Raw genomic sequence first — 13,309 nt, 5'->3', positions numbered from 1 at the left:
ATTTTAGAGAAAATAATAATATTTAACTCAGAGCAGTATCCAGCTTTACAGAGTTAGACTTGAATATATGAAGAAGGCCTAGAAAATGAAACTGTTTACTACACTTGAACATACTAACTACACATATCATATTACAAAAATGGACGTTTTCTAAGAGCAGAGAAAAGTAGCAGAATAATTAATGTTGTTGGTAGAGTTTGAAACTTGCAGATATCGATGTCCACCTCTGCACACTAAGCAACTGAAGGCAAGTGACTCAAGGTGCTATCTAGTTGGCTTTTCCAAATAGCACATTCAACTAAAATAGTGTTACTAAATTTTTTATTAGTGATTTATTTAATTTAAAAATAGTTTATAATTTTACTATGTTGACTATTTCTTTAAAAAGAAGAAGAAAGAAAGAAAGAAAGAAAACACAGATAGAACTGTTGTATGTAGCAGCTATTCCATTCTTCAGTATATATCCAGAGAATTCTACCATAGAGATATTTGCACCCATACACTTATTTCTCTTTTATTCACTATTGCAAACAATTGGAGTTAATCTCCTTGTCCTTCAACTGGTGAATGAATAATGAAAAATCTGTACATGCATTAAATGGAATACTGAGTAGTATTCCTTTAACTTAGCATCTAAATATAATGATGTTAAAGAAAATTCAGGGAAATGGTGAATGTATACTGTATATAAAGCAAGGATACATAGCCTTAGAAAGAAACGACATGTTTCTCTCATGTATAGAGTCTAGCTAATAATACATGTATATATTTAAACAGATGTACATGTGAGTATTATATAACATTAAAAGACCGTAAGAAAAGCTAATTATAGGGGAATGAGGAAGGAGGGAATTCAAGTAACAGACAGGAGATATGAAAAGAATGTAAAGATCACTGTTTTTCTGGTTTTAATTCTGTAATGGATTTTGCTGTTGTTTTGGTGATGAATGAGTACATGAAATATATTTGATACTGAAAGGGCAAAATTGAGTATAATGTTTCACAGAATTTGGAATGCCAATTCCTAATTGACCATAAATCCATTGTATTTTCCTGTGTCTTTTTGTGTCTATTTGCCACTCATTACACCAAAGGTTTGAATTAATATCCTAACCTTAGCTCTATATTTTCTGTTTTATAGCTGTAGTTAAGAAAATATAATTTCTGGTATCCCAGGAACATCTGGTGTGAGTCCATCTTCTTCAGGCCTCTCTAAAGACACTAAAAATCACTTCATGGATGGAGAGATGTCTCAGTGATTAAGAACTTTCACTGCTCTGCAGGGGAGCCCAGATCAATTCCAAGCACCTACATGCAGGCAGCACAACCACTTCAATTCCAGTGAATCAAACACTCTCTCCTGGTCTGTACAGTGTTTACACTCCTGTATGTATCCTTACACAGAAACACATAAAAATACATGCATTTTGTTAAAAATAATAAATTATTTAAGAATTGAATAAATAAAAATTTAAAACACACTGTAATTTATCAAATATTGTCTTAGCATCCTAAATCTCCTGTCTATTTTTTCTTAAACTAGGAAATAATTTTGAGCCTATAAACTTTCATGTAAAATATGTAACATTTGTCTTCAGGCCTTTTCCCCCTATTTCTTTCAACATTCCATTCTGTCTTCCCTCTTCAGTTCTCAATCAAAGCTCTAATAATCCTTATGATCTTTCTCCCTGTTTCCAACCTACAGCTTTTTAATCTATTCTGCATGCCCTTGGGTTATATACTTATGACTCTTTATTTCATTTCAAAATGGTTCAGTCATGTTTCAGAGAAGTATGTTCTTATGAGATTAAATAACTCCACTCAGAAATTAGCCAATTATAAGGCCAAAGATTTTTTTTCAAAATGCTAAACACCATGTGGGCTACCGATGAGCAAAACTCTAAGTCACGGTCATGACACAAAGAAAATCCTTAATCCTAATAAGGACCCAGGCCTTTTTGTTCTTTACACAGAGCCCTGAAAAACTCCCTGGGGGAGATTGACTCACAACTAATAAGGTAAAATACTGTTTAACTGTGAACATTACAAAGCATCAACACTACCAGTTCTTCTACTGTATCTATACCTAAGGGTCAAGAGAGTGGAATGTGCACTTTCTGTATTTTGAGTATGCCTGATGGGTGGCAGCAATAAATGCTTCAGTAAAGCTTACCAATGACTCCCATCTCCCATCTGGGGAGACATAGGTACTTAATTTTAGGATATAAAAGATTCCCCATTCTTCATAAAAGGCAGAGTGCACCTGAATATGTGTTATGTCTCCTACAAAACCAATAAGGACAACCTCCATAAGTTTCTGGCCAGCACTGACAGTAATCTCTAGTTTGATCATGTAGTAAGCAAGCATAGGGGATATGTGTTTTAGAAATGATTTTGATGTTATAGGGATAAATATCTCTTCTTGACAACCTGTTGGTGATCAGTCTCCTGATCATACCATACAAGTGGTCTGATTGAACTGCTGGGGATAGGTTTTCTGAACCTCAATTCTGCATACATAGAGTTCACTACAGGTGTGCGAGGACTCATTCTTCTGAGACTGGAGGCAAGCTGATTGACTTTGGTATCTTCTGAAACATAAGAAGGCAAGGTCCTGTTGGAGTCAAAATGTAAGAAAGATTATTTTGAGTTGGTGGTCTAAAAGGTTTGAGATATGAAAGATGAATCCAGTGAGGGAAGGCAGCAGTTGAGCTCAGCAGCAGTTGGGGTAGTAAGGATGACCCTGAAGGATTCTGTCCATTTTGGAGAAAGAAGAGGGTGATTATGACCTGGAACAGAGAGAATGATGTCCTCAATGTTGATTAAAGAGGGAAGAGGATCTGCATGAGGCTGAGGCAACTGATGGTGAATGAAGTTCCAAAGAAGAGTGTGAACATAGTCTACCAGAGGGCTAAGAAGGTGAGCAGGGAAAGGTGATGGCTGAGATGAGAGACCAGGCAGCATAATCAGCCATCCACACATGAGCTTGCAAAGGGGAGATGAGGAGGGGTTTCTTTGAAAGGGCTCTTATTCGCAGGAAAGCCAATGGCAGGAGTTTTATCCAATCAGTATGGAGTTCTTGGGAAAATTTGATAGGAATGTTTTTGACCTACTCTGGTGATGGGATGGCCAAACACCCTAATTGTTGTGCTAGAAATCCCATCCAATGACTGAGGGATCTGGATGCAGAGATCCACGGCTAGGCCCCGGGTGGAGCTCCAGGAGTCCAATTAGCGAGAAAGAGGAGGATTTATATGAACGAGAATTGTTGAGACCAAGGTTGAATAAAGCACAGGGACAAATAGCCAAACGAATGGAAACACATGAACTATGAACCAATGGCTGAGGGGCCCCCAACTGGATCAGGCCCTCTGAATGGGTGAGACAGTTGATTGGCTTGATCTGTTTGGGAGGCATCCAGGCAGTGGGACCGGGTCCTGTGCTCATTCCATGAGTTGGCTGTTTGAAACCTGGGGCTTATGCAGGGTCGCTTGGCTCGGCCTGGGAGGAAGGGACTGGACCTGCCTGGACTGAGTCTACCAGGTTGATCTCTGTCCTTGGGGGAGGCTTTGCCCTGGAGGAGGTGGGAATGGGGGGTGGGCTGGGGGAAAGGGGAGGGACGCGGGAACAGGGAGAACAAATGAATCCGTGGCTGATATGTAGAACTGAATTGTATTGTAAAATTTTAAAAAAACAAACAAACAAACAACAACAACAAAAAAAACCATCTGGGCAGTGGTGGCGCATGCAGTGGTGGCGCACGCCTTTAATCCCAGCACTCGGGAGGCAGAGGCAAGCAAATCTTTTTGAATTAGAGGCTACCCTGGTCTACAAAGCAAGTTCCAGGAAAGGCACAAACCTACACAGAGAAACCCTGTCTCAAAAACAAAACAAAACAAAACAAAGAAAAAAACAAACAAAAAAGGTCTTTGGTTAGAGTTTGAGAGACTTGAGAGGTAAATTCAGGGCTATTATCTGATTCAAGGGAGGTAGGAACTCCAAAATAAAGAATGATCTCCCTGAAAAGGAGATTATAAACTATCTGTGATCTTTTTTATTAGTGGCAGGGAAGTCTTCTACCCATCCTGAGAATGTGTCTACTAGAACCAAAATGTATCTGAACCATCTAACTGTTGGCATGTGGGTGAAATAGAGCCGCCAGTCTGACCCGGAGAGGGATTCCCTAGCTTAATGAGTGGGGAAAGGGAGACTCTGATACCCAGAGGTAGGATTAGTAGTTTGGCAAATTTTACAGGAAGCAATGATAGTCTTTAGAAAGCATAGATCCTCAGAGATAAGCTATAATAAGTTTTAATAACGTGAGACAAAGTTTGACTATTGGGGTGAAACATTTGGTGTGGATAGGATAAAATTTGTTGAGTATCTGGGAATGATAATGATGATGTGGATTGTAAAACGAGAGTGCCTTATGGCATGTGAGAGGGACCCAGACTTCTGAGAGATGCAGTTCTAGCTGCCTTGTCAGCTCAATTATTTGCTTTGGAAATAACAGAATTTTTCATTGGGCATGATCAGCAGTGGAAAGCACCTCCTTATGACTCCTTCTCACAGAGATTAAAAAAAAGGGGAGGTTGAAGAAAAATCTAGGAAACTTAACTTCAGCTGTTTTTAATCTAATAGTTTCTGAATTTCAGTCTGGATCAACCATGCTGTATCATTTCCACATGTAAGCCATTGATTCAAGGCTTCACAGTTGAGAGCAGAAGTGATCCGTGTGAGGACCTGGAGGCTGGTGGTAAACAGATAAGGCTGCTGAAGGTTGTGAGGGTGTGCACAGGATATCACAGAGAAGGCATTATATTAAACTTTTGAAGATAAAATATAAAACTGACTAGAAAATTATTGAAGTCATTGCACTGAGCTCCAAAACTTCATAAAATTCTCACTTCTCTCAGTCATTCCTGAGCATGGCAATATGCAGAGATGGTATGGTATCAGTTCTGTCATCTTCTCTTGCATAGTTTGACCTTCTAAGGAGAAACTGTTATGAAACTAAAATCAGGGATACCTTGTCTCAATGGTGAAGAAAACACGTACCCAGTAGTAGTCATCAAGGTTTTTTTTTTCTTGAAATGTTTTTCTAGGCAGGGTTTCTCTGTGTAGCCATGGCTGTCCTGAAACTAGATCTGTAGACCAGACTAACTGCAGAGATTGGCCTGCCTCCTGAGTGCTGGGATTAAAGGCTTGTACCACCACTGCCAGGCAATCATTTAACCCTAAATAGATGGTAATAGCATGAGAATGACTAGCCAGAACGTTTCCTGAACTATGTAGAAATACAAATATTGCTAAAAGAGTCAATTGGATAATGTGCAGTGATTTGCTTTTCTCCTATCGATACCTGTAAGGAATGCTATCAAAAGCTTCTCCATGGATTATTTAATGACTTAATTGTCACACTGTGATTCCTTGACAAAGATATTATAGATCTATAAAATTGTTTCTAATTGTTCTGTGTGAATAGAATGATTGGCACTTAAAAGAAGGAAGACTGCTGGATGAAAATTTTGACTTTGTCACTTCTTTTTTTTTTTTTGTTTTTCGAGACAGGGTTTCTCTGTGTAGCTTTGCGCCTTTTCCTGGAACTCACTTGGTAGCCCAGGCTGGCCTCGAACTCACAGAGATCCGCCTGGCTCTACCTCCCGAGTGCTGGGATTAAAGGCGTGCGCCACCACCACCCGGTTGACTTTGTCACTTCTTAAGAGTGATATTACACTTAAGAGTGATGTTAAGAGTGACACTCTTAGAAGCCAAGTGTCACTCCTAACAAACTGGAGGGCTGTGTTTGTTTGTACAGGGGGAATTTATTTCAAGGGTGCTTTCTACTAGCATGACTCCTCCCAACATTGAGTCATACAATCCCACCTGTGTTCCTGACCTACAGTTTTTAAAGCTTTGATTTAAACAATAGAGTTTTATTTGAATCTCAAATTAATATTTTTTCATTATTCCAAAAAATATAAACAAACATTTACCACTTAGACTATAATCTAATGATAAGTCAGTATACATTAACAGTATATTTTGAGACAGTTTGGTAGTAAGAGGATATTCTCATATTTCGAATCTGTTCTCCACCTCAATTATAGCATATCTATGAATGTACTTTTTGGCAAAGCTATAACATAAACACAGACATGCATGCAGTCAGGTATATGGGATTAAAGGGAGCAAGTGACATATAACTTTTTATACTTGTAAGTTTGCTTCAAAAGTCATGAAGAACAAATGAAATTCATACTTGGTTGATATCAGTAGTTAGTAAATGTTTCTAGAAAACTAAACAATTCAAACAGGCTACAGTGAAAGTGTATTGCACATCCAAACTACATCAGTGGCCGAAAAGACTGAAATTAAATTTGGAACAATATCACCATTACCTGTATTTAGTACTTAAAGAAATGTGAATCTTATCTTGAAAGCAATAAATGTAAGAAATTAGATGAGAAGTGTTTGTTTTTCCCTTTAAAAATGACAATGGAAATTGTGTGACTGTAGACCAGAAAGGTGATAAGATAGAAGACCAAGGGTCTTAAAAGAGACAAAGAATTCCAGTGAATAAGTAAATATGACTCCAAGACTTAGGAGGTTGTGTAAATCACACAGCTAGTAATATTGCTATTGTACATTGTACATTTTCATCTGAGAAACTACTAGGAACAGGCATTTTATAAGAGGAACTTTGTGTTCCTCCAGTGTGTTGGGACAAGAAAACATCGATAATGAAAAAAATACATATTCAGAGTCATTGTGAACAGTTTGGAAAATCAAGGTTCTCTGAGACTAGGGCTATGAGCTCTAAACTCAATACTCTTCCAATTATAATTTATTGACCCACAAACTGTTTATTGAGCACTTGGTTTTGTTTGGCCAATAACTGTGCTAGGAATTTCTAAAGCAAAATAAATCAGACATAACCACTTCATGACATTCCTGGTGAGAACTGGAATTAAAAACTCAATAAACCTCTTATTATCAAATGAAGCATTGATATTCCCTAAAGATAGTTGCTTCAGGGTACAAGCAGAAAAAGTTGCTTGCATAAAATGATCCCAAAATTCCTCTGTGGGGATTATTTGAATGGAAAGTAACAAGTAAGAAGTATATATTCACAAGAAATACTGTGCTGAGTGTGGTGGCTCATGGTTATAAATTCAGTGTTTAAGAAGCTGAGTCAGGAGGGTTACCATGAACCTCAAGCTAGCCTGGGTTACAGAGTCAGCCCTTGTCTCAAGACACACACACACACACACACACACACACACACACACACACACACACACACACACAAAACATGCCACTGAAATGTGAGCTTTGGATATAGCATAGCATTAAATCTGATTACTAAGACAACAGATAAACTGCCTGCTCTATAAGGGGGATTAGTTCCAGTAAAGAACCAGGAAGTCACCTGAGATGAAGGCTAATTATAAGCTATAGTCTTGGAAATCACTTTAAAAGCTTTTAAAAATAGCCCATGCAAATTTGTTTTGAACCTTTGAAAGACAGCTTGAGAATGATACATTATAGAAGCAAAGAGAACACAGATTATCAAAGTCAAGGAAAGTTTCAAATTGTATCAGAAAAATTGTGCAATGTGAATGAAGGTACTTAGAAAAAGCATGTGGGAGAACTTTTTATTGTAAATGAAAATGAGCAGAGAAGTTATTATGGACATGTAAATATTATGATAAAACTAAAATGTATAAAACTAGGACCAGGAATGAAAGAATTGCCATCGTGCTTGGCCACCACAGTTCAAACCTCTGGGCCTATGTAGTGGTATGAAACAATCAGCTTCTCAAATTGTGCTCTGATTTCCATGAGTGCAATGTATCATGAACATGTACCTTCTCACATATAGGTATAAAATGTAACAATAAATAAATGATAATTTTTAATGAATTTATTTTTTATTTTATTTGTATTGTTGTTTTGCCTTCATGAATGTGTGTGTTAGGGTGTTGTTAGCTGCCATATGGGTGCTGGGAAATGAACCCAGGTCCTTTGGAAGAGCAGTCAGTGCTCTTAACCACTAAGCCATCTCTCCAGGCCTAGGTAATTTTTTTAAATATGTATAAATACACAAAAAAATGAAAATAAAACATAGAAAAATTACAGAAGGTAGAGCTCAGCAAAACTAAAGTTTGTTCAATTAAAAAAATAAAATCATGATAAAACTGTTCAAGACCTGAAAATAGAAATAGAATCAATACCGTAAACCTAAAGTGAGGGAATTATGGAAATAAAAAAATTGGGAATTGAATAAGAAATACAGATGCAATTTTGGACAATAGAATATAAGATATGGAAGAGAGAAATCGTGAGTATTGAAGATACAATGGAAGAAATGGATGCATTAGTCAAAGAAAAATTTAAATCTAAAACACTTGAAGACAAAACATCGAGAAATCTGAGACACTGTAAAAAGGCCGAACTTAAGAATAATAGGAATATAGGAAGAAGAAGAATCCCAGCTCAAAGGTACAGAAAATATTTTCAACAAAATGATAGAAAAATTTCCTAACATAAAGAAGGTACAAGAAGCACACATAAAAAAACAGGTTCAACCAGAAAAGGAACATAATAGTCAAAACACTAAATATACAGAACAAAGAAAGACTATTAACACTACAAGGGAAAAAGACCAAGTAACAAATAAAAGTAGACAGCTTAGAATTACACATGATTTCTCAATGTAGATTCTAAAAGCCAGAGGGCCTGAACAGATGTCCTAAAGACTCTAAGAGACCACAGATGTCAGCCTAGATTACTATGCCCAGCAAAACTTTCAATCACCATAGATGGTGAAGATAAGATATTGCATAATAAAACCAAATTTAAATGATAACTATCTACAAATCCAGCCCTATATAAGGTGCTAGAAAAAAATTCCAACCTAAGGTGGTGAATTACAACCAAGGAAACGCAGAAAATAAATAATCTTACAACATCAAAATCAAAAAAAGGAGGGGGAACACACACACACACACACACACACACACACACACACACACACAAAACCACTACCACCACCATCACCAGAATAACTGGAATCAATAATCATTGGTAAGACTAAAAAAATGGATGAGAAAACAAGATCCATCTTTTACTACATTCAAGACACTTACTTCAACATGAAGGATAGTCATTAATTCATGGTAAGGAGTTGAGAAAAAGATATTCCAAGCAAATGGACCTAGGAAGAAAGCTGGTATAGCCATTTTAAAATTTAACAAAATAGACTTCAAACCAAAACTTATCAAAAGAGATGAAGGAAACTACGTACTCATTAAATGGAAAATCCACCAAGGTGACATTTCAATTCTTAACATCTATTCCCCAAACACAAGGGCACACAAGTTTGTAAAGAAATGCTATTAAAGCTTAAATCACACATTGACCTGCAGATATTAATAGTGGAAGACTTACCTACCCCCTTCTCACCAATGGACAGGGTATACAGACAAAAAATAAGCAGAGAAATGCTGACGCTAGCATATATTATAAACCACATGGATCTAGCAGATATTTGCAAAACATTTTACCCAAGCACAAAGGAATATACTTTCTTCTTTGCACCTCATGGAACTTTCTCCAAAACTAAATACTTACTCAAAAACAAAGCAAACCTCAACATATGCAACAAAATTGAAATAACTGCCTGAGTCCTATCAGACAACAATGAAATAAAGCTGTATATCAATAACAACATTGACAATAGAAAGCTTACAAACTCAAAGGAACTGAATGAGTCTCTCCTGAATGAAAAATGGGTCAAGATAGAAATAAAGAAAGAACTTTAAAGTATTTCTAAAATTCAGTGAAAATGAATACATAGCATACCCAAATTTAAGGGGCATAACTAAAGTGCTTCTAAGAAGCAAGTTCAGAACAATAAGTGCCTCCATTTAAAAAAAGAAAGCTGGAGAGATCTTATACTAACTATATCTCAGCACTCCTAAAAGCTCTAGAAAGGAGAAAAAATCACACCCAAGAGGAGTAGATGGCAAAAAAATAATTTAATTCAGAGCTAAAATATTAAAAATAGAAACAAAGAAATCAATACAAATAATCAAGGAAACAAAGAGTTGGTTCCTTGAGAAAATCAATAAATTGATAAACCCTTATCAAAATTAACTAAAACACAAAAAGAAAATGTCCAAATTAACAAAATCAGAAATTAAAAGGGCAATATAACAGCAGACACAGAGGAAATCCAGAGAATCATAACAGCAAACTACAAAAACCTGTGGTATTTTTCACAACTTGAACTATTTAAAAGAAATGGACAGTTTTCCTTAAAGGCCTCACTAAATTTAAATCAAGATCAGATAAGCAATTTAAATACCTATAAACCCTAGTAAAAACAGAAGTAGTCATTAAAAGTCATCCCAGAGCCAGATGATTTTGCCACAGAATTCTACTAGACTTTCAAAGAAGAGTGTGATAGTTTGAATGTAATTGGCCCCCATAAGCTCATTGAGAGTGGCAATATTAGGAGGTGTGGCTTTGTTGGATTAGGTGTAGTCTTCTTGGAGGAAATGTTTCCCTGTGGGAGGCAGGCTTTGAGGATCTCATACTCAAAATATGCCCAGTGTCTCAGTTTACTTCCTGTTGCTTGTGAATCAAGATGTAGAATTCTCAAATTCTTCTCCAGCGTCATGTCTGCCTGCATGCCAGCATGTCCCACCATGATGATAATGGATTGAACCTCTGAACTCTAAACCACCCAATTAAATGTTTTCCTTTATAAGAGTTGCCATGTATACATTGTCTGTTCACAGCAACAGAAACCTTAACTAAGATAAAAAATTAATCCCAGTACTCTCCAAATTTTCTTCAATATAGAAACAGTGTAAACATTACTAAATTTATTCTGAGGCCAAAGTTATCCTAATCTCAAACTCACAGAAAAACCCAACAAATAAAGAATACTACAGAACAATTTCTCTTATGAACATTGATGCAAAAATACTCAATAAAAACTGAATCAAAGAACACATTAAAAAGTATCATCCACCAAGATCATGTAGGCTTCATTGCAGAGATGTAGGGATGGATTTGATATATAACAAGCAGTAAATGCAATCCACCATATAAACAAACTGAAAGAAAAAAACCCAAGATCATCTCACTAAATGAAGAAAAGAATTCTAATAAAATTCAAAATTCCTTCATGACAAAAATCCTGGAGAGATTAGGAATTCAAGGGATACACTTAAACATAAAAAAGGCAGTATACAGCAAGTCTATAGCCAACATCAAATAATATGGAGCTAAACTCAAATAGATCCCCCTAAAATTAGGATAAAGATAATTTTTCCACTTGCTGTACCTATTCAATATAGTGCTTGAGGTTTTAGCTAAAGCAATAAAGCAACTGATATAAATCAAGGGTATAAAAATTGGAAAGGAAGAAGTCAAAGTATTTTTATTTGTAGGTAATAAGATAGTATACGTAACTGACCCTTAAAATTTTACTGGAGGACTTCTTCATCTTATTAACATTTTTCAGCAAAGTAGCTGGATACAAAATTAACTCAGAAACATTAGTAGCTATCCTATATACAAACAACAAATTGGTTGAGCAAGGAATCAGGGAAGTGAGACCTTTCAAAATAGCCTCAAATAACATACACTATCTTAGGGTAACTAACCAAGCAAGTGAAAGACCTGTATGCTAAAATTTTCAAGTCTTTGAAGAAAGAAATTGAGGAAGATACTATAAGATGAAAAGCTCTCCAATGTTCATGAATTGGTAGAATTAAGATAGTAACATGGCCATCTCACCAAAAGAAATCTACAGATCCAATGCAATTTCCATCAAACGTTCAACATAATTCTTTACAGACATTGAAATGACAGTTATTCATATGTAAACAGAAAAGCACTTGAGATAGCTAAAAGAATCTTGAACAATAAAAGAACCGCTGGAGGTCTCACAATTCCTGGTTTCAAGTTGTACTACAGAGCTATAGTAATAAAAACTACATTTTCCCATAAAAACTGACACATTAATCAATGAAATCTATCTGAAGACTCAGAAATAAACACACACCTATTGACACCTGATTTTTGATAAAGAAGCCAGAAAAACACACTGGAAAAATGACGTCTCCACCAAATGGCACTGGTCAAACTGGATGGTTCAATGTAGAAGAATACAAATGGATACTTACTACAACCCCGCACAAAACTCACTTCCAAATGGATCAAAGACTTCAAAATAAAACCGGATACACTCAACCTAGTTAAAAAAGAAAGGGAGTAACAGCCTTGAATGAATTGGCATAGGAGACAACTTCCTGAACAGAGCAAGGACAGCATAGGCACTAAGATTAACAATAAGTGGGACCTCATGAAACTAAAGGGTTTCTGTAAGGCAATGGACAACATAAAAAACAGCAGCCTACAGAATGGGAAAAGTTTTTTTTTTTTATTTACAACTCCACATCTGTTACAGCATTAATATCCCAGTTATATAAAGAACTAAAGAAACTAGATATATGAAATAATTCACTTAAAATTGAGGTACAGACCCATCTATAACCTGCTGGAGCATGTTGGGTACAGGTCCTGCTGAACTATGGCCTTGAGATAACCCTGACTCTGGGCAGCAGCAGGATTATCTGGGAGGTGAGGGTTCAGTGATGATGGAGGAGGTGAGAAGGAACTGGGAAGAGTAGGGGAGGGGAAACTGTAATTAGGATATGTTGTTCGTGGGAAAATATATTTTCAGTAAAATAAAAATCAGGAGAATAGACAACAAACAAAAATTCAGAGCAAACAACACCCTAAGCAATAGAGCTTAGCGCTTTTGTCCTAAAATAACAAAGATACCAGTTTCTAATTCTGTAGCAAATTATACTGATGATTTTATTGAAGGAAGTTAGGCAGAAATAAAAGAAAAACGTTACCTGCACTGGCAATGATGAAAACTATTTTCTTATGACATGATCTTACAAAAATTAAAAAATCCTAAGCATTTTACAATACTATGTGAAAAGTAGACCATTTACTGAAGCAGAAAGTTGGTTAGTGTTCTCCAAGGACAGAAAATGAGGCAAGAATAGTTTGCTTTTCCCAATGGTTATAAAGGGTCTTGAGTAGAAATGAAAATGGAACTTGAGAGTATTGATTCTTGCACAATTCTATGAATAGGATAACACACCAGGCTTCATCATGCATAAATCTTGCATCTAACATCAAATTATATGCTTAACAGCTGCTATTAAAATATAAATGGAAGCCGGGCGGTGGTGGCGCACCCCTTTAATCGCAGCAC

This window comes from Peromyscus californicus, unplaced genomic scaffold (assembly GCF_007827085.1).
Source record: "Peromyscus californicus insignis strain IS unplaced genomic scaffold, ASM782708v3 Scaffold_5__1_contigs__length_169319896, whole genome shotgun sequence".
NCBI classification, from domain to species: Eukaryota; Metazoa; Chordata; class Mammalia; order Rodentia; family Cricetidae; genus Peromyscus; species Peromyscus californicus.
This window is presented reverse-complemented; position numbering follows the sequence as displayed.